General features: G+C 39.2%; 1 pseudogene; it reads left to right on the forward strand.

Annotated features, from left to right (window-relative positions):
• The first annotated feature begins 10,686 nt into the window (after nt 1–10,686).
• Nucleotides 10,687–20,500, forward strand: part of LOC143386448 (serine/threonine-protein phosphatase 2A 55 kDa regulatory subunit B beta isoform pseudogene) — a 128,405-nt pseudogene continuing 118,591 nt past the window's right edge.

A 20,500-nucleotide genomic window follows, 5' to 3' on the forward strand; every position in this document is an offset into this window, starting at 1 on the left:
CTATTAAATAATTATTTTCAAAAATAGAAACAAACAAAAAATAGTATTAACAAAAATTTATATTAAAACCCTCATGCATTGTGAGTAGGAATGTAAAACCAAGAAAAACAGTATGAGACCTCCCAAAAAATTAAATGCAATTACCATATGATCCAAAAATTTCATTTGTGGATACATACATAAAAGAATTGAAAGCAGGGACTCAAACAGATATGTGTATACCAATTGTTTATAACAGGTTTAATGTAATTCATTGTAACCAAAAGTGGAAACAACACAAATATTCACTGACAAATGGATAAACAAAATGTGGTTTATACATAAAGTAGAACATTACTCAGCCTTAAAAAAAAAAAGAATAAAATGTTGATACATGCTACAACATGGATGAAACTTGAAGAAAATAATGCAAAGTGATACAAGTCAGATGCAAAAAGGCAAATGTTGTCTGGTTTTCCTTACACAGTTACCTAGATTAGGCAAATTATTACAGATAGAAAGCACAATAGGGGTTACCAGGGATTTGAGGAAGGGATGGAGGAGTTAGTATTTAATCAATACAGAGTTTCAATCTGAGATTTTTCCAATCAAGAGAGAACTTGTTATTGAGCTACAAAAGATAAAGAGGGCAGGTGAGTGATTGATAGTCCACCTTCAGAACAGACCTCAACCTTCCAATTGAGACTGCAATCTTCCCAGACAACTTCTAGTAAATTACAGAGCAAGCAAAGCTATAGGACCTGGCAATTTCTGCCCAACACGGAATCAGATAATCTTAGCTCCAGAGTTTTCTTTTGTCTGTCTTCGATTTTGTCAGTTCTACAACATGGTCTGTAGACTTTCCCTGACCAATCTTGCCTCTCCACCTTATCTATCCATCAGGTATTAACTCCCATGAAACCTGTTGTCCTCTGAACTCTATTTCCAAGACTGGTTTGCCAGTAATTTAAATGGCAGAGTTGTTACCATGAGTGAATCCATGAACAGTCAGCTGGGGTCTGAGGAAGGGCTCACTGTCCACCTAACTGGCCATAAGGACTCATTCCCAAATGATAGAATGGACACATCAATAATTCATGGCATCGGGTGGATGGCCAATTATTATAACTTTAACTGGTGTGACTTGAGAGAATGTTCTGGTGGGTGGAAAACACTGGTTGGTGAAATCATTCTGACATTTCAAGAGTCAGGGAAGAAAATACAAAACTATAGAGACAGTAAAAAGAAGCAATGGTTTCCAGGAGTTAGGGAGGAGATAAAGCACATATGTGAACAGTGGAAATGGATGCTTATTCCTAAACTAATTCATTGCCATGCAGAGAGACAATGGAAAGCTGAGGAAAGTCATATAATTGAAAAACTAAGTGTAAAGCAGAGAGTGACTCCACTTAAAAAAGAAGCATTTTAAGTTGAGTTGCTGCAACAATTTTGAAAGTTTAGAACACTGAAGGCCTAGCATGGCAGGTTTTTTTTTGTTTTGTTTTTTTTGTTTGTTTTGTTTTTTTTTGTTTTTTTTGAGACAGGGTCTTGCTAAATTGCTGGGACTGTCCACGACTTTACAATCCTCCTGCATCAGCCTCCAGAGCCACTGGATTACAGGCATGCATCCTTGTGCCTGGCTGTGCCAGATCTTTTTGATGGAAGACAGGGTACTTCTTCCTCCGTGGACTTAAAGGAGGTTGGGAAGCCAAAATTCTGGGGGCTATCCACTCAGCCAGGTCTCTGGTCTTGACAAAACAGACCTGCCCCTTGTGGATTTGTTATTGTTGGTGTCCTGAACAAAGAATTGAGCAAGTCACACACAAGTAACAGGCAAAGTACAGAATTATTGAAAATGGAGGTGGGAGTAGCACTCCATAAAATAGAGCAGAGTAAGTCAAGCAAGAAAGAGAGGATCAAGGCCCCAATGTCTGGAAATTAGTCTTATAAGCTGATCTTTGAGGTGGTCCTTTTCCTATAACAACCAGATTGAAGATCCTACCCCATTTGCTCCCATTGGTTATCTTATGACACCTGATTAGAATATTATCCAATTTCCTCCATTGGTTATTTTAGAAAACCCAATTAGAATACTGTCCACTTTACTCATCATTGGTCATTTTAAAATACTAAAACTGTGGCGGGAGTTGTCATGGTGATAAATCCTCAATGGTAGGAGTTGTCATGGTAATGGGACTTACCTTAAACAGGGGCATGACTCACCATTCTGTCTTGTCCTCCGGTGGCATCTTTCTTAAACCCTGCCTCCTCCATCTTGGTCTCCCTGAACTCCTACCTAACAGATGCAGAAGGTATTTATTTAGTGAGTTATGAGCAATTATATTGAAATTGATTCCTTAAAATATGCACCTTAGTTCAGAAATTTTTAAAAATAAATTCCCGGACGTGTATAAAAGTAATGTTGAAAGCAAGTTTATCTAAAAGTATATTTGTTATAGCACTATCTGCAATAGAAAAAAGAGAGAGAAATGATCAAAATGTACAATACTGGGAAACTGATCAAGTCAACTATAAGATCCATTCAAAAAGTTACAAAACTATTGAGAAAATTTATGCTTTAGGGAGGCCACAAGTCCTACAGCCTACCACTCATGGCATTCCAGTGCCTGCAGCCTGGGGTTGCCTGAGATGAGAAAAAGCTCTGAACCTGAGCAAGGGGCAGCAGCAGAAGCAGAGAGCCACCACTTTGGTAAAGGAGCTCTAGGCCTCATCGAGGAGCAGAAGCGGAAGGTCACCTGAACCACAAGGCGAGGGAACCAGAAAACCAATGGAATCCGAAAGCCAGTTGAACCACAAGGGCCAACAGCCTCCTGAAGCCTGGGCAGGAGCTGGCACACCTGGAGACTGCAGTTGTGCAGCTGAGTCAGCCGCCATGGATCCAGTTCATACCATAGCAGCTGTAGAAACTGGAAATTGCTTCTCAAGAAACTGGACACCCGATGTGCTCCGAAATTGCTGCCCCTTGGAAAGTTCAGAATTTCCGAATTTGAAACTGCTTAAACTAGGAGTCCTTTCTGTAGTTGCATGTCTGGTTCCAGAAGCTGCCTAATTGGCAGAAATATTGTGACCCCACATTTTCCAGTAATTTGAGTTCAAAACTCAGCAGTGAGGTACTTTCTTGTCAAAGACGAGTCAAAACCAGAAACCTTTTATTTCTAATTGTCACATGAGGCTGAATGTTGTGAAAAAAATAACAGCCATAACCTCTTTGATTGTAAGAATCTTGTCTGCTTCCCTTCTTCACAATTGTTGAAACCCTGAATTCAGAAATGTAGTTTGGATGCCCTGCAAAGAAAATGCAATCGGAAGTTCCATGTCGGGTCGTCAGGGAAAGGCATTTTCACTGCCACTCCCTTGGTCACGGCAGGACCCCCATCACAACCCCCCACCAACTCCCTGGATGAGGTACTAGCAGTCTCTGGCCCAGTAACAACCACGTGGTTGCTCGCTCAACCTGTGGGCCTTGCTTTCTGCAGAAAGCCCCCTGGTGAGTGCAGGCTTGGAGCATAGCACCTGCTGCCCTGGGCTCTCTGCAAGCACAGCCCTCAGCATCTCAGCATCGGCCCCTCAGAATCCTCCCTGGTGGCCTGCCATGGAGTGATGGAAATGAGAGAATAAAAAAATCCAATCCGTTGCCCCACACCATATACCCTCGGAAGAATCACCTGGGAATAGGATGGAGAAGATCTCTGAATGAATGGATTGCTGGTTTTCATGCCCTTTGAATCCTGCATCCCAGATTTGCTAATTTTCTCTATAGCACTCACCATTAATTAAGCTTGTGCACTATTTTACTGACTTCTCTTATACAATACAAGCCCCCACATACATGGAACTTTTCTATCTAGTTCCTAGAGCTTTGCTGGCATTAGTATTAAATGAATTAATATATTCCTACAATATCGCCTAGTCTTGGGGATAGAAAGAACAATGGAAACTCTTGGTTTCAAGGAACTCAAGGCTGACTGAAACTTTGATGAGCTGGAAAGTAAGGAATCAAATATGAGTGTTACAGATAGTCAATGCTGCAAGAAAACGAGAAATGAGTGTGGCTTTCTAATCCTGGAAAACGTTTTAAGAAGAAATTGTACTCCAAGGATAGGTTAATTTTGCAGGGAAGGGGAAGAAATCTTGGTGGGGAAGATATTTTTGCAAAGATCCAGGGAATGTTGGAACTATAAGAATACAAGCCTGACCCACAACACCATCAGGGTTTAGAAAATAGCAAGAAACAAGGCTAACCTGAAGAATATGGATAACAAGAGGAAAAGGTGGAGATTGAATTGTTGACATTTGCCATTTCAGAGAACCTGGCTAATATATTTGCCATGTACCTGGAGCATTGATTTGGCAGATGAATTAGGTTGTTTTCCAGATTGGTGCATGCTATCCCTCTTTGGCATTGGTGCTATTCCGATACATGAAGCAGGCACGTCACTATTAATGGCACGTGGAATCCTGACTACAATAAAAAGGTGGTTTCATCCTGGAAAGAAACAGATTCTGCTGAATAACAAGGTGGCATCACTTTTGCATGCCACAAAAGGCAACAAGATCATGTTGTGTCCTCACTGAAAGCCAGCCTAAGAAGTGTTGGTTCTCACTTGAACAGCCTGCGTTGCAAAGGGCAGTTTACTTCTCAATGTGAAGAGTGGCCCCTGGGCAAAGTGCCCGCTTTATCTTTATAAAGTGAATTCACAATATTTGGGGAGGTTGAAGGTAAATGAATTAAAGTCTAAGAATGAAAGTGAAAAATCCATCCAGAACCTTTTATTGTCCAAAAGATTTGTCATTGATTCTACTAAGATGTATTTTAGAGCCAAAACTGTTCTATAGAAATCAAATATTAATTTAAATAAACCAAGGCAATCCCTTAAGGAGTCCTCCTTAAAAAGAAAAAAAACTATGTTATAGAAGCATAGTGATATCATTATCTACAATTCAATAGAAATTTTAGATTATAAATTTTATTATCCCATTTTTATTTGAAAAATATATATACATACTTATTCATGAAAGACATGAAGTTTAGGCCAAAAATATTAATAATATTCATATTTTAAAAGTTCAATAATGAATAAATTTTTCCTACTACAAATTATATTATTAAACAATTAAAATGCCTTTGGGTTTTAAAAAGAAGAAACTTCAAATTGCAAAAACAATTGGTTATGGCACTTTGGAGAATTGCCACCAATTCTCTCTATTCCCACAGAGATATTTAAATGTAGTATTATGTATTAGCAAGGTGAGATTTAAATATAAAAAATTAAGACAACAGGTTACCAAATTTGAAAATATGTATTGGGAATCCAGAGTGCTATTTAGAATGAAGAACCAGGCTCTTCTACCTAACAATTATCTTATTCCTATATATGGTGGTAACTCTCAATGTTTTTCACAGTATTACAACTATGTAGAAAGGAAAAGATTGTTCCCAGTAGCTAATCAAAAATTTCTAATTGTACTTTCATTTAAAAAATGACAGCTAGCAGATCCTTCCCAAGTTAAATGCTAAAATATCTACGTGGAAAAGGAGAACTTCTTAAAACAAAATGCTAAGATAAATTATTGCCAGAGTTAGGAAGCAAATTCAATGAACATTAATTCCAAAGGAATTTGAGAGAAATTTAAGCAAGCTTCAGCTCAGAAAACACAGCCCCACCTTGATTTAAAAAAAAAAAAAAAAAAAACACTTTGTGTCTTCCAAATTGTCTAATCTCCCTGACTTAAAGACAAAGGGGATTAAATGAAAAACTGGGCAACGTTCATCTTCTTAATAGGCCTTGGTTTAATTATTTAAATTTTTATTATGAAAACTTTCACATTCTTCTGGGGGTGATGGAAAAGTTCTATCTAGTAGTAATTGTTGTACAACAATATGAATATACTTAATGCCACTGAACTGCATATATAAATTTTATGTTGTATGCAAATTTCTACAATAAAAAATAATTTCACACGAAAAGAAATTAAAGTAGGGGCTGGGTTGTGGCTCATTGGCAGAGCGCTTGCCTAGCATGTGTGAGGCACTGAGTTTGATTCTCAACACCACATAAATAAATAAAATAAACATCCATTGATAACTAAACAAAATGTTAAAAAAAAAATTTTAAAAAGAAAAGAAATTAAAGTAGTAAAATAAACACTGAAATAGTTTGAAGTTTGAATATCCCCAAAGGCCTACAGTGAAGGCTTGGTCTTCAACCTGTGGTGCTTTGGGGAGGTGACGAAACCTGCAGGTGGTGGGGTCTAATGGAGGAAGTTAGGTCACTGGGCGCATGTCCTTCAAGGGTACATTGGGATTCTAGCCATCCTCTTCCTGGGTTCCTTGGCTGCCACAAGGTAAACAGCCCTTTGTGCTGCATCCTCTTGCCATGATGTACCATATTGCCACAAGCTCAAAGCAACAGAGCTAAGCAATCATGAACTGAAACATCTGAAGTCAAAATAAACCTTTCCTCTTTTTAAACTGATTATCTCAGGAATTTTGTCACAGCAATGAAGAGCTAACACACTCATAGAACCTTTTTCAAAATTTATTATCTACAGTCAATCTTATTTCATTTATATCCTTATTCCTTCCATCCCACACTGAATAATTTTGAAACAAATTCCAAATAAAACACATTGTTTCATGCATAATTATATCAGTATGTTTCTCTAAAAAAATGAGAATTTTTTTCTCAAAACATAACCATTATCATGCCTAAAACTAACAATAATTGTTCCTTAGCATCATCAAATGTTCATTCAGTGTTTAAATTTCCACCGTTGTCTCCAGATGTTTATTAAATTGGTTTGTATTGGAAATGGATTTCAAACTGGAAAACATTTGATTATTATGCTTTTTGTGCCATCTCAATCTATGGATTCCCCCGCTTTTTTATTTTCTTCACAGTTTAACCATTGAACAAATGGATCATTTGTCCTGTAAAGCTCCTTACATTCTGAATTTTGCTAATTTCATAATATTTTTTAACATATTCCAACATCCCCTAAGTTTCATGAAAACTAACAATCAGACCCCGAAGCCTGAGCAGATTCAAGTTGGATATCTCTAGTAAGAATACTTTAAAGTTGTGTTGTAAATTTTATCATGAAATATATAATATTTAGTTGTCTCTTTTTATCATGTTAAGACTGGTCCGTGGGTTTATATGTTACCAGTCATAGTCACCCCTTAAAAAGCTCTTTTCTAATGGTCTCATTGCTTAGATTCATTATTTCCTTTAGGGTGTAAAATGGCATATTTTAATTCTGTCATTCTTTCTTTGATTAGCTATAATTCAGACAGCAAGCCATTGTTCCCCAAATTTCCAATGCAGACTTACATGAGTAGAAATGAGCAAGCCCCTAAGAATTCTCAGAAATACTTGAAAGGTGATGGGTTTTGAGGGATGAACAACTGAAGTTCTTGATCAAACATGCCCTCATGAAATTTTAGCAGTTACTATGAAAATGACACAACTAATACCCACAGGCTGCTGACGCATGAGAAAATGCATTACATTAGATATTAGCATATTGTCAACTGAATGGGTAAGAGAAAAATATGTGACGAAATAGAAAAGGAAAACTACAAAAGTATTTGGAGGAAAAAAAAGTTATATCATCTTATCGCCTATGTTATACAAAAAAAGCACCAGAAGAACTAAGGCGGTAAAATAAGAAATGAAATCAAAATGCAAGAAAAACTAATAACTATCTGACTTTGTAATAAAATTTCTGAGTATAACAGAAAAAGAAAAAAAAAAACACCAGAAAAAAACATATTTTTTTATTTCACACAAATTTTAATAAGTGTATCAACCATAACATAAAAGATGAATAACATTCTGGGAATTAAAAATTTGACAATATCCTCAAAATATAAGAGGCTTTTTACTGGCAGATCCATTCATAAGAAGTAGAAGAAAATATGAATAAAGCATTTAAAAATGAAGACACATGCAAATCAAAACAATAAAATCTCATTTTTTTTTCCTTAAAGTTGACATCAGCTTTTTCTCTAATGTTAAATCTAGAATTGGAATTGGTGCAGGAGAAAGAAAAACCATGATTTGCTGAGGGAATCATATCAGTATAATTTTTATGAAGAGCAACTTGGTAACACATATAAAAATCCTTAAAAATGTTCTTATTCTTTCAGCCAAAATATTACTAAATATTTAGAAATTCTTTTAAAGAGATGAACATGTAGTATACAAAATTGTTCCTAATAGGGTTAGAAGACTGGGAAAAAAATTGAGTAATGTATAGCTATAAGATGAAAAACTATATAGCTAATAAGAATGTCCCCCAAAATATTTAAAGACATGATAATCCTTCACTATGTAATACTATGGAGAAAAAATAATAATTTTTTGAAAGTTAGTTTCATAGTATAAATCCAATTTCAAACATAAACATACATACATGTTTAAATATATGTAACATATTTCCATAAATACAAATATGTATAAATATATTTCATGTATACATATAGGCATGCAAATACTTTTTAAAATCTACATGTGTATATTGTGTGTATGTATATGTATGAAAGTGAGTCACCGGGGTGCAAATAGTGTTGAGTTTAATAAATGTTATTCCTTTCTTATAACTTTATTTTTAATCATGCATTTGCTAATGAAACATCATTTTATAATTCTGAGTAAATAAAAATTGGTATTACCTTAAAAGAAATTTAAAGTAAATTGTTTACTTTGATTACTATGTGCCAAGCACTACCAATACTGAAATTCATGACGAAGAGGACCTGGTAATTATACAATACTGAATAATGCTGACCCAGCCCTTGGGTGTTTTATAAGAGTATGACTAGAAAAGTCACACCAGGGGCAAAGACAGACTTTTACAAAACAAGTGTGATGCCTTATACTCAATGCCCTGAAAGCAGCGATTATGTAATTCAAACTCTTTCTTAACTCAGTGTAAGGTCTGATTGGAGATAATACCTGGTCTGAAAAATTATTATGTATGATAGATTCCCTAGCAGAAGGAAAGTATAGACAGAATAGGGGGGAAAATCAAAATTGTTAGTATTTAAACATGGACAGTATCATTCACTGTATGTAGGGAAAGAAATATCAGTCTCATTTTGTTGCTGTATGGTCCTGGTTTTCTCTTAAGTCATCTTTACCTTCTTAGTGCAAAGGGTTGCAATAGTGCCAAGATTTTCCCATTAAACATGAGAAATAGTCACCAGCCATGCTTGTCTTTCTCAGCCCCTCTGCCCTGTTCCACATCAACTAGCTCCAGGTCCCAATTCAAACCAACCCTGGAGGTTGTGCTCCACGAGTTTTGTGGGCAGAGTTAATGGAGCTATTACTTGCTCTTGTCTGCAAACAAGGAATGATGGATGGCTATCTGCTGAATGTATTAAACTTCAGTCCAAAGGAGTTACTCCTTAGCATGCATTAAAAAAGAAAGTTAACTTTCTCAATTTCTTCATTCACCTCTTGCATTCTAGGAAGAAAGACTTTGTCTCTCATGCTGTTCCTTCCTCATGCTACTCACCACATAGCTAATGTATTCCTGTGTCAAACAACATACCCTGTGTATCCAGTCATTCATTCTACAGATATTTATTGAGAACGCATTCAATCACAAAGCTCTGTACCAGAGCTGGAGATATAAAATGAATAAAACATGGTCCAGGTACTTGGGGGCCTATGGTAAACATTAAAATGAGACATCAAGGGATGGTAGAGCATTTGCCTAGCATAAGCAAGGCCCTGAGTTCCATTTCCAGCACAGTTTTTAAGAAATCATAAAATAAAACACTGGAATAAAGTATTGTAGATGTCCTGAGAAATAAAATACATACAGTAATAATGATAAATTCTTTTACTGAGAACATGCTATGTATGTTATGTGATAGATACTTCATGTGCATTAAAATCTGTCAATCCTTACAGAATTCTTTATATCTGGGTCAATATTTTCCTGTTTACATGCTAAAAACACTAGGACTAACCAAAAGGAAATACTTTCATTCCATAAAAGACTTGCACCTGGAAGATCTGACTGGGAACCCAGTGGAATGGTTTACTCTTCACAATTAAATTTGCTCACCAAGTCTTGTTTATAGAGCTTTGCCTTGCTGTGTCCACCAGTCAGAGGTTATTTTATTAAAGACACTACCCATCCCAATCAATCCCCTTCCCTGAAAAATCCCACTTAAATTCACACAGTTCAAACTCTATGACACCATAAATATCCTTCTCTCTTTTCCCTATTTTGAAACATTACTAAGACTCAGTGAAGGTGGACTTCTCCCTGTATCAGTAGGTCTAATAAACTTAGCTAGCTTGATCAAAAGTCTTTTTTCTGTGATCTTTTGAGAAATCAATAATCAGCAATAATATTACAATTACCATTTAATATGTGTATCAAGATTTATGTGACTCTAGTGTAAATCTTATATTTCTGTCCATTCTGCCATTTATGGGGTGTCTTAGTCTGTTTTCTGTTGCCATCATTGAATACCACAGACTTAGTAAATTATGAAAAATATAAATTTATTTGGCTCACCATAAAAATCCAAGAAGGAAAATATGGCTCTTTGTTTTTCTGACCAAATGGGCCTTCTAACAGACCACACAGGTGAGCATACCCACCAGGCCTTTGGCACTGGACTGGGGGTCCAAAGCCAGGCAAAGAAACTTAGAAGGAGCAATCATGGATATGCTAGAAAGGTCAAAAGAAAATGGTATCACAGAAGTCAGACCAGAGAAACAGTTCCAGAAGACAGGAATATGCAGTGTTACATACTCCATCGGCCATGTAAGGTGAGACCTGGAAAAGTACAGGACAAGGCAAACTGAGTTCAGGAGACAGAGGGTTGAAATATGAGGCATTTTTCTAAACTTCAAGGCCATGTATGTTCTGCAATAATCTGGACTTACCCCAGAGGAGCTATAGCAGAATGTATGGAACTATGAAGGCAAGATTCTGGGCTAATTCTTACAGTCCCCATGATAGAAAATTTGGAAGAAACTCATCATCAGCTCTTCTTTTTCCTTGTAAGGGAGGGAAGACCAAATGATTTATAAGGTTTGGTACAATCTACTTCTAAAGTTCTAAGAGTCTATGAGTGTAACAGTGAATGGATAATGTAGCAGTACCCCCTTATCTGCAGTTTTGCTTTCTGTGGTTTCAGTTACTCATTGACATCGATGGTCTGAAAATATTAAATGGAAAATTCCAGAAATAAATGATTCATAAGTTTTAAATTACACACCATTCTGAGTGGCATGATAAAATTTCCCAACATCCTGCTCCATCCAACCCAGAATGTGAATCATTCCTTTGTCCAAACTATCTATTCTATAGATGCTATCCACCCATTAGTCACTTAGACACAATCTTAGTTATTAGATCCAATATGTAAAATACAAATAATATAAAATTTATCACTTTAACCATTTTAAGTGTGTCATTCTATGACATTAAGAACATTCACATTATTGTGCAAAATTTTCCACTCTGCATTTTCAAAACTTTTTCATCTTATGTGTTTTTGCCACTGTAACCAAAATATCTGACCAGAGCAATTTAGAGGAGGAAAAGTTTATTCTGGGCTCTCAGTTGCAGAGTTTCATTTTATGGTCAGCCAACTCCATTACTCTGGGCCTAATATGAGGAATAATGTCAGGGAGGAAGGGTGTGACAGAGGAAAACTGCATAGTTCATGGTAACTGGAAAGCAGAGAGAGCAAGCAAGGTACCAGGGACAAAATATAAACCCCAAAGGCACATGCCCAATGATATCCACACCCTACCTGCCTACAGTTACCATGCAGTACAATAGTCCTTTCAAATTATTAATCCATCAGATGGATTGATCCGTTGATTAAGTTATAGCTCTCATAATTATATAGCTCTCTCTAATCATTTCACCTCTGAACAATTCTGAGCTTTTGGGAGACATCTCATATTCAAACCAGAGCATTTTCCAAACTGAGGGACTTAGGTTCGACAGTGATTCAGCCTTTTAGAATGTGAATTTTTTCAGATATTATCACGGAACAGCACGTGGCCTCATCAGCTCATTAATCCAAGTCACTTGGTGACTCTTTCCAGTGGATAACTCTAACATAACAAAAAGTAATCTAGCTGATGGCTTAGAAATAAGAAAAAAAAATTAGAAGGAAATAAGTTATCAGTGTGCTAGGGTTCTGAGGAAGTTCAAATGGTTACAGAATATCTACTGTTCTCCGATCGGTAGAATTTAATTGTTTGCTTTTTCAAAATATTGAACAGAATTATTAAGAAATACATTTTATCCAAGCATCTATCCCTTTTGTATACAAAAGGGAGAAAGAGAGAAAACTCCCCAAATCATTTCCAGTGCCAAGATCTTCTCATCCCCTGTTAACAGATACTCCCATGTGTGAAAACATGGTCCCAGGAGGGGATTCTGTATCTTCCATCAGAGCATTTCCAGAAACACAATCTTTTCTGCTAACATGGCAATCGCTGCAGGTTGTCCCACAAGGGGGCCACTCTTCACCTTGTAATGTTTAACAGCTGGAGTTTCTGTAGGGAGAAGATTGATTTACAACCCAAGGTGCCTTGTTCCCAAGGGCCACTCAATTCAATGTAGCCTTCAAGAATCATATTTCACAGTCCCAGATAACCAGCTTGGATAAACAATCAAACGGAGCACCAGAATTGTTGAGAGAGCAGCAGGTACTGTGACCAGAGAGTTGGAATCCTGGTTTTGAAGCAAGGTGGATGTCTCAGGGACATGGCACAGACTGAGAGCCTGGCTTCTTGATGGGCAAACACTTCTCTTCTGGCTCCTGGTTTCCACCTGGTTAACTGCACTGTAGGTTCAGTCTTCTATCATAAAGGCCATTTTTTATTACACAGAAGACCTGGAAGGAGCCTAAGAGGAAAACAAGTTTAGTGGTTTTCAAGCTGTAGGAATCTGAGGGCAGGACATGGGTAATTTGCATGAGACCAAAGGAAGAGGAAAAATTTCTACCCAGCTTTTGCTCCTCTCTCTCCATGCTAGAGCCTGGTTGCAAGGGTGCATCAGAATGGAGCACAGCACTTTTTAAAACTTCCTACAAACTGATAGAGGAAGTGCCTCAGGGCACTGTGAGGAAACCAGAGCGGACACCAGTGTGAGTGTTCTGGTATCAATTCTTATTCAAATGGACAGCAGGGGGATAAAATAAAACCCTAGAAAAGGAACATCTGAATGTGGACATCCTAGAAATCTATGGGTGACCCAGGACAGCAAGCAAGTCTGCCTCCCGATGCAGTGGCTCTGGATCATTTCACCTGTCAGGAGCCCTTGGTGCACTTTAATATTTGTGGCTCCTCCCTATTCAAGATGTACAAGATAACTAGGGAAGTTTTAACACTAGAATTTCCCCAAAATTGACCTTTTACCCAGTGACTCAAGGAGATTGTTATTTCAGTACTTTACCAGCTGCTGTATTTTTAAGCAAATTCTGTTTCTTTTCTCTGAATTTGAGTGGTGAGGCCCTTGAGCCAGGGAATGCCTTCCTTCTTAGATGCTCCTGCAAAGGCCTAAGTAGTGGGTGATTCTGAATGACTAGTATTCAATTCCATGGTCAGTCACTTAGAGCAAGGAGGAGGCATTTTACAAGATCATTCCCCTTTTCTTTCAGAAAAGGAATGTCCTGGGTTTTCTGCTCGGTATGATTCTCACAAGTTTAAGGACAGTACATTTTTTCTTCCAGATGCTTTAGCACATGCATTGATTCAACCTATCAATAGCAGGCAAAATGATAGAAGGATTAAAAACACTAGCACCCAAAGGAACAATGAAGATTGAGTCCAATTCTTTAATTTTTATAGTTGGGTAAGACAGGAGTCACCCAGAGATTCTAAATAGTTCCTATAAAACCCACTTCCCAGTTCTAGGTCTTACCACCAAATATAGGATCAGAACAGAGATACCCTATTCCCTAGGTTGCCTTGCACTATCTTATTTGATGGCAGTTGTACAGCTACTTGGCAGTGCCTCTGTCATTCTCAAAAGCATCCCAGAGGAGACAGTAAATGGCATAAGCATATCTCCTAAAGATGTCTGTCTACTGGGATTATAACTAAGAGAAATAAAGCCAGTAGGAAGAAGCAGGAAGTATACAGAATACCAGCCTTTGCTCTTAGCACGCAGGGGGGAAAAAATCCAATCATGAGCCTAAACCTTGTGATGTGTGTTCTTCAAATTCTCAGAGATATCCATGATCCAAAATAGGTTAAGAATTCCTAATCCCGTGTAATGGCCCCACTCTATTGGCACCCGTCCCAGGAGACAATCTGTGGGGCAGCCTCCTCCTCTTTCTCCCCTCCTCCCGCCGTCTTGATGCGCCAAACTGTTCCCATGAAACCCAAACTCATCCAAATGGGTTTGGCTCTTGCTGTAGTTTTTGTACTAACTCCCCAGGGCCTCTGGCTTTGGCAGGATCCTGTTAGGTTTGTCATGCTTCAGAAGTATAATGTTTAAGAATCATAAAGGGCAGGGGAGTGGGAGGAGAAGGGGCTAAGGGGAGGAGAGATTGGGGAGGAGGCTCAGGGAGAAGAGAAGGAGGAGGAGAAAGTATTGTTAACAACTAGACCTCTGGGATAATCAGCCATGGGAATGATTTCAGTTTAAGCAACAAAGGCTGTTTTGTTTCCTGAGCTCTTAACTGAGCAGCATTTGGCTGCAACAGAAGAAAGATCCCTGGGGAAAGCTGGAGGCTGGGTATCCAACTGCCTCCCTAGGCACCACAAGCTGTCATCTTGTCAGGATCCTGCAAACTAGGCAAGCTGGGTTTGGTCCAGGCCTGGGGAGAGACCCCTGAGGGAGATGGGAGATGCCACAGGTGTCTGGGGCTGCCGCAGAGGTCTGTCTCTCCCCTCTGAACCTCTCCCTGGGAGATCCACTATCCTGGAGAGCTACCTTCTTTCCTAGAGACATCATATGAAGACCACGTGAGATATCAAAATTGCAAGGCAACTTGTAGGGGGTCAGAAAGCAACAGGAACGATATTAACTGCAGGAACCTGGAGCTCCCGTCTCCCCTCCAAGTTGTAGCATGTTCACTTTGCTTGCTTCTCCTGCCTTTCTTCCAAATGGAAAACGGTGCTCATTTGAAAAACGGGGAACTGACTTCCCCCTGGAAGGATCGCTGTGAGGATTAGGGACAATAAAAACAGTGTTCTGCGCAGCATCTGACACCAGCTCAACAAACAGTTGCTCCTGTTAGTGTTGTTAAAGGGGATTAGTAAAAGGGTCTGATTTTCTTCCAGAAAGAAAGCAATAGATTTTTAGAAAGAAGAATCATGCCTGAGACCGAGTAGTCATAGTCAGCCTGTTTTTAAAAAGTTGTGCATTCATTCGGGTATTTGAAGGAACAGTATGCTCCGGTCTGGCTGAAAGCCCTTTCTAGCACGCCCCTTTACAAAAAATGAACAGGTCTGAATTTACGAAATTGATATTTGTAATGCATGTTGAAAAATGGGCACATGGTGTTGTCCTTTCACCCACAAACCAGTCACAGTGTTGTAAGGAAAGGCATCTGTTAACGGACTGTGTACAGGCCCTGGGGGGAATAGAGACAGTTCAGTCAATGTGAACAAGGAAGCAGTGCATGGGGTAACAGTCTGCTGGCCTTAAAGTAGAGAAGTCCAGGGAAGAGGTAGCAGATGCAATAAGAAGTAAGGGGTCAGGCTGGAGATGTGGCTCAAGCGGTAGCGTGCTCGCCTGGCATGCGTGCGGCCTGGGTTCAATCCTCAGCACCACATACAAATAAAGATGTTGTGTCTGCCGAAAACTAAAAAATAAATAAATAAATAATAAGAATTCTCTCTCTTTCTCTCTTAAAAAAAAAAAAAAAAGTAAGGGGTCGCATCAAATCCTTCCCCTTCCATCCTCCCTTTCACTCAGTTTGGAGACAAACTGTAATCCCACCCTAAAACTGAGAATCAACACTGCACATCACCTTTCTGAAACCCCCCTTCACTTTTGGCCAGCATAACAGATTCTGAGTCGTTCTCTCTGGAGCACCATCCGTTACTGCTCTGAACAGGCTGGGACTTGCTTTCAAAAGGCAGCTGGGCCTGGGGACCATGTTTCACTTCTTGACACCATTAATTGGGTTATGAGTCAGAGCTGTAATGAAGACAAGTTTGGTGTCTCCTCCAACTGTCCTGGGAAATGCACGCACACAGGCCCAAAAGCCACAGAGGGAGGGAGAGTCGGACAGATTCACTTTGTTTATTGGGCCCACAAGGTCACCAGATAAATGGTCAGCACCATGGGACTCCTCTATGGACAGACCTGCAGTTTTTTCTGCTGCTCCCAGAGGCCCTGAGATGTCACAGGCTCTAGCCCAGAGTGGCTCATTAGTAACTGGAAGAAGTGGGAGGAAGCAAAGTTAGATTCAAAATAGCACAAAAGGGGGCTTAAGAGAGGAACCAGGAAGGAGCTGATCTTATATACAAGCGAGGCCATTTCACATTCAGGAGCAAGAGCAACAACAAAGATTGGTTGACAGCAGCCAGGATTGCTGAGCATGCTCAACAAACTACATAAAGAAGCGACTCCAGAAGGAATAATTTAAAAAAAAAAAATTTGGCCCATCAGACTTATCAATCTCAGAGAAATCCGTGATGCATGTAATCCTGGATATGGCCATTTAGGCTGCATTAAAAAGCACAGACTAATAATTTCATTGCCTCACCAATCCAAACATCCCATTATGTGTATAGGATTGTTGCCCTCTCTAATTCTTGCATGCAACTCTATCATACTTCATCTCTCTGAGTTTTGGGTTATACATTTGCAGCTCCATCTGCAATCTCACTTGGATTTTAAAATCCCCTGGTCTGTTGTATTGTTTACAGCTAGCAGGAGGCTCATGTGCAGTCCTTGGGCTAGGATGCATTATGATGTCATCTAAAGAAGTTATGAGGTGCCCCGTTCCTAGGTTCTCCCGTAAGGACTTCTCTCCAGAACAACTTCATAAATCCCAGCATTTTATAAACCGAAGTATAGGAAGCCACAAGGTCAGATAAAGACTGACTTACTGAAGCAAAGACACAGGAGTCCCTCTTGAGGGGAAATAAGAGACTGTGTGGCTATTTGCTCTTTGTCCTAGGGTTGTGAGGAGACTGCAGGCCAGGGTTGAGTAGGGGGTAAATCAAGTCTGAATGTCACTCTGGGGATTTGGGAAGCACAGAGGGACAAGAGGATCTGAGTCTTTGCAGCAGTGTGATTTGGGGATTCATTATGAGTTTTCAGAGGTCAAATTGCCTTGGTCCAATCCATTTCTGTGATTTGTGTCCTTGGGCAAGTTGGCCAACCACTCCCCACCTCCTTTTCCTCTTTTGTACCATGGAGAGAGAAAGAAAGAGAAAGTGCCTTCCACATTGACAGTGTCAAGGTTCAAGGAGGTGATACAGGTACAGAGAATGAGGCCTGGCACAAAACATGCACAAAGTATGTAAGCTTTTATCATTAATATGACTTTTCCACGCACCAAATCACATCAACTTTGTAATCTCCAAGGACACTGGAAGTTCAAGTTTTGCCCCCAAGCAGATGGAACATTAACCTACATGATCCAGGAAACTTGAAATTGTTGGTGGTGATACCAAAATTTCCTGTTGGTTCCACTTTCCCACTCAAGACATCAAATAGAAGCTCTCATCTTGGAACTTTCCAAAGATAATACCTCCCACATGAGCCGCATTGAGCAGCTTTAGGTTCTGCTGCCAACTTTGGAATTAGGGTGCTTGGGATGGGAACCTGTGCTCTTAACTGCATTGCTACTGGTAAGTACCAATTAGGTTGTTCCTCAGCTTTAGCAAGTGGCAGGCTGCAGCATCTGAATGCATTATCAGACAACAAAACCCAAGCATTTCCTGTTAACCTCAGTTGCTTATTAAACCTCCCATCTTGAGTGCTATAATCTAGCCTAATAACACAGTATTTATCCTTAGCCAGTGTGCCCATGTTCATTAACTGGCATCTATTCCACATGAAGTTTCCATCCTGGGAATTTTCAGTGCTGAGGCTGAGCCTGCAAGATTGTTCACTCAAGTAAAACCCTCATGGGAATCAGTGGATGAAGTCCCAGCTCCACTGCACCCCAGGTAGAAACTAGTATCACCAGATGTCACGTTCAAGTGCTAATGGTGTTTTCATCTAACTTGGTCTGAACTGCGAATATTTCTGGGCTCACTTACTCTTAAAGACAACCCCAGCGTTTCACACTGAGATTAACACTCTTTGACACAGCACACAGTGCCAGAGCGTAACATTTACAAGGGGAAAATAACTTGAAAGTGAAGGAGACCAAAAAGGCATAATTACCCAAGGCAAACTGTTTTGTTCATTCAGTGATTACAGTGGTTTTAAAGCCTTATAATTTATCATAGCTCAGAACAATTTAAATCTCAGTTGTGCTCCTTTGAGAAACGGAGACACTTCCCTTTCTTTATTCCTTCTGACAGGCTATTCTTTTAATATCATCTTAGTTCTAGGATGGCATAGACTCTACTTTCCCAGCATCACACACAGAAGAAAAGAACACTGACAGACGGTTACCTTTGCACTAGGCTCCAATGCACAAATAACCGAAGAGTCTAACAATTCCAAATGGGTGTAATTTCTTTCAGGTTCAAGTATCAGTTTGCTTGTTTTGCGGCTGCTAATCACCTCTTAAACAAACAATTGCTTTATCTATGTACTGTGCCTCATTTCACTTTCAAATTATGTGTGTGTTTTGCTCCTAACAGCTTATTATGATCTATAATTAACAATTTTGCTGAAAGCAGAGCCGAGCAATGAAGAGAGCCCACATGCTATCTGAGAAGTACTTGAAACAGGAGGTCTTTGTTTTCATCACAAATTTGGCAAACAGGAACCCCCTCCCTCTCTGCTATGTATTGTCGTATTCAGAAGTCCACAAGTGTCGTGGCAGAAAATTGAAAGGAAGATTTTGAACTTTAGCAACATTTCAATTTGCTACCTTCAAATCTAAATAAACCAGGGGTTCTCAAATTTGGCCACAGTTTAGAATCACCAGGGGAGCTTGATAGCAATGCCCAGACTAGCCTCAGAGCAATTAAGTCACAATTTCTAGAGGTAGGCCCAGGCCAGAGTACTCAAAAAGCTCTCCAGGTAATTCAAAAGTGCAGTCAAGACTAGAAAGTACTGTGACAAATTGTGTAGTCTACGTTGTAGGAGTTCAGACCGAAAGGTGACAACAGGGAAGGATTAAGTAGTTAAAAGTTGAATATAATAGATTGCATTAAAATTTAGATTATTGTCCAACTCCCTGGGACATCGCCAATCTAATGACTTGCAGAAGATTCTTTTTACCCATCTCAGCTTATTCAAACTCACCAAGCAAGGTTGATTCAAATTTCACCCTTGGAAGCAGGTCTTTGAGATAATGGGATGGAAAATCATCTGGGAGCCGATTTCCTAGATGTATTCTGAAATAGGCAACCTGCATTTCCCTGGTGGTTCAATCACTTTAGAACATTCTCTGTGAGGCTTCGCAACATTATGAAAGATACAGATTCTGAAGTCTGGTTCAAAGGTCCAGGTATGGGTCTCCACTTGCACACAACATATTAGGCTGCAAAGAAACCAGTGCTTTTCATGCATGTCAGAGGAGCCGCGTGTAGGATTTTGTAAGAGCAAGGCTTCAGAACTTTGGATCCCACATGTTCTTTTTTCCTTTGAGTTACAGACTTGCAGCCTCTCTGGGAGTCTCCTCCTGGACCCAATTCTGAAGTGCCAGATGTGTTTCTGTGCTCTCCTCTACCCTCAGTGCATCCCTCTCTTGAAATTGTTCTGTTCTTTATCTCTTCTCCCGAGATGGGATAGTTAAGTATCATCTCATCAACCAATTGTTTGTACAAGCACATCCAGATTTAAGATGCTCTAGGGGATCAGAACATGCTACCCCCAAAATGTGCCACTGTAACAGAGAGTTATTTTGAGCTGATGACAATTGATAAACAGAAGATGCCAGAAAAAGCTCTCTTCACTCCTCCAACTTACCTACAAGCAGGACAAATATTTCCACTTCTAAAGGTGCTTCCCTCTCCCAGCCCAGAGAGAAGAGGACAACTCCCTAAGATTCTTAACATGGTAGACTATTATCCGTCCAGAGATGGAAGCACATGAAACCTTACTAAAATAACTCTTGTCTTCCATTCATTCCCTCACATATTTACCTTCTCACAGTTTGCCACCACTAAAGGCCTCAACCCCTTTTCCTTTGCCATGCCACTTCTCTATAAACTTATTGTTCTTTGCTAAGATGCTACATGATACCCAAGTTATAACCACCCCTTTCAGTTTCTCCTCACTGAGTTTCTCCCACCTATGTGTACACTGTATGTGTTCATAAACTCTGGTTTTCTCTTGTTAATCTGTCTTTTGTTTACTTAATTTCTAGTGCCCCAGACACAGAACCTAGGATAGTAGAGGAAAAGTTTTCTTTTCATTT

The sequence above is a fragment of the Callospermophilus lateralis genome, chromosome 2 (genome assembly GCF_048772815.1).
Source record: "Callospermophilus lateralis isolate mCalLat2 chromosome 2, mCalLat2.hap1, whole genome shotgun sequence".
NCBI classification, from domain to species: Eukaryota; Metazoa; Chordata; class Mammalia; order Rodentia; family Sciuridae; genus Callospermophilus; species Callospermophilus lateralis.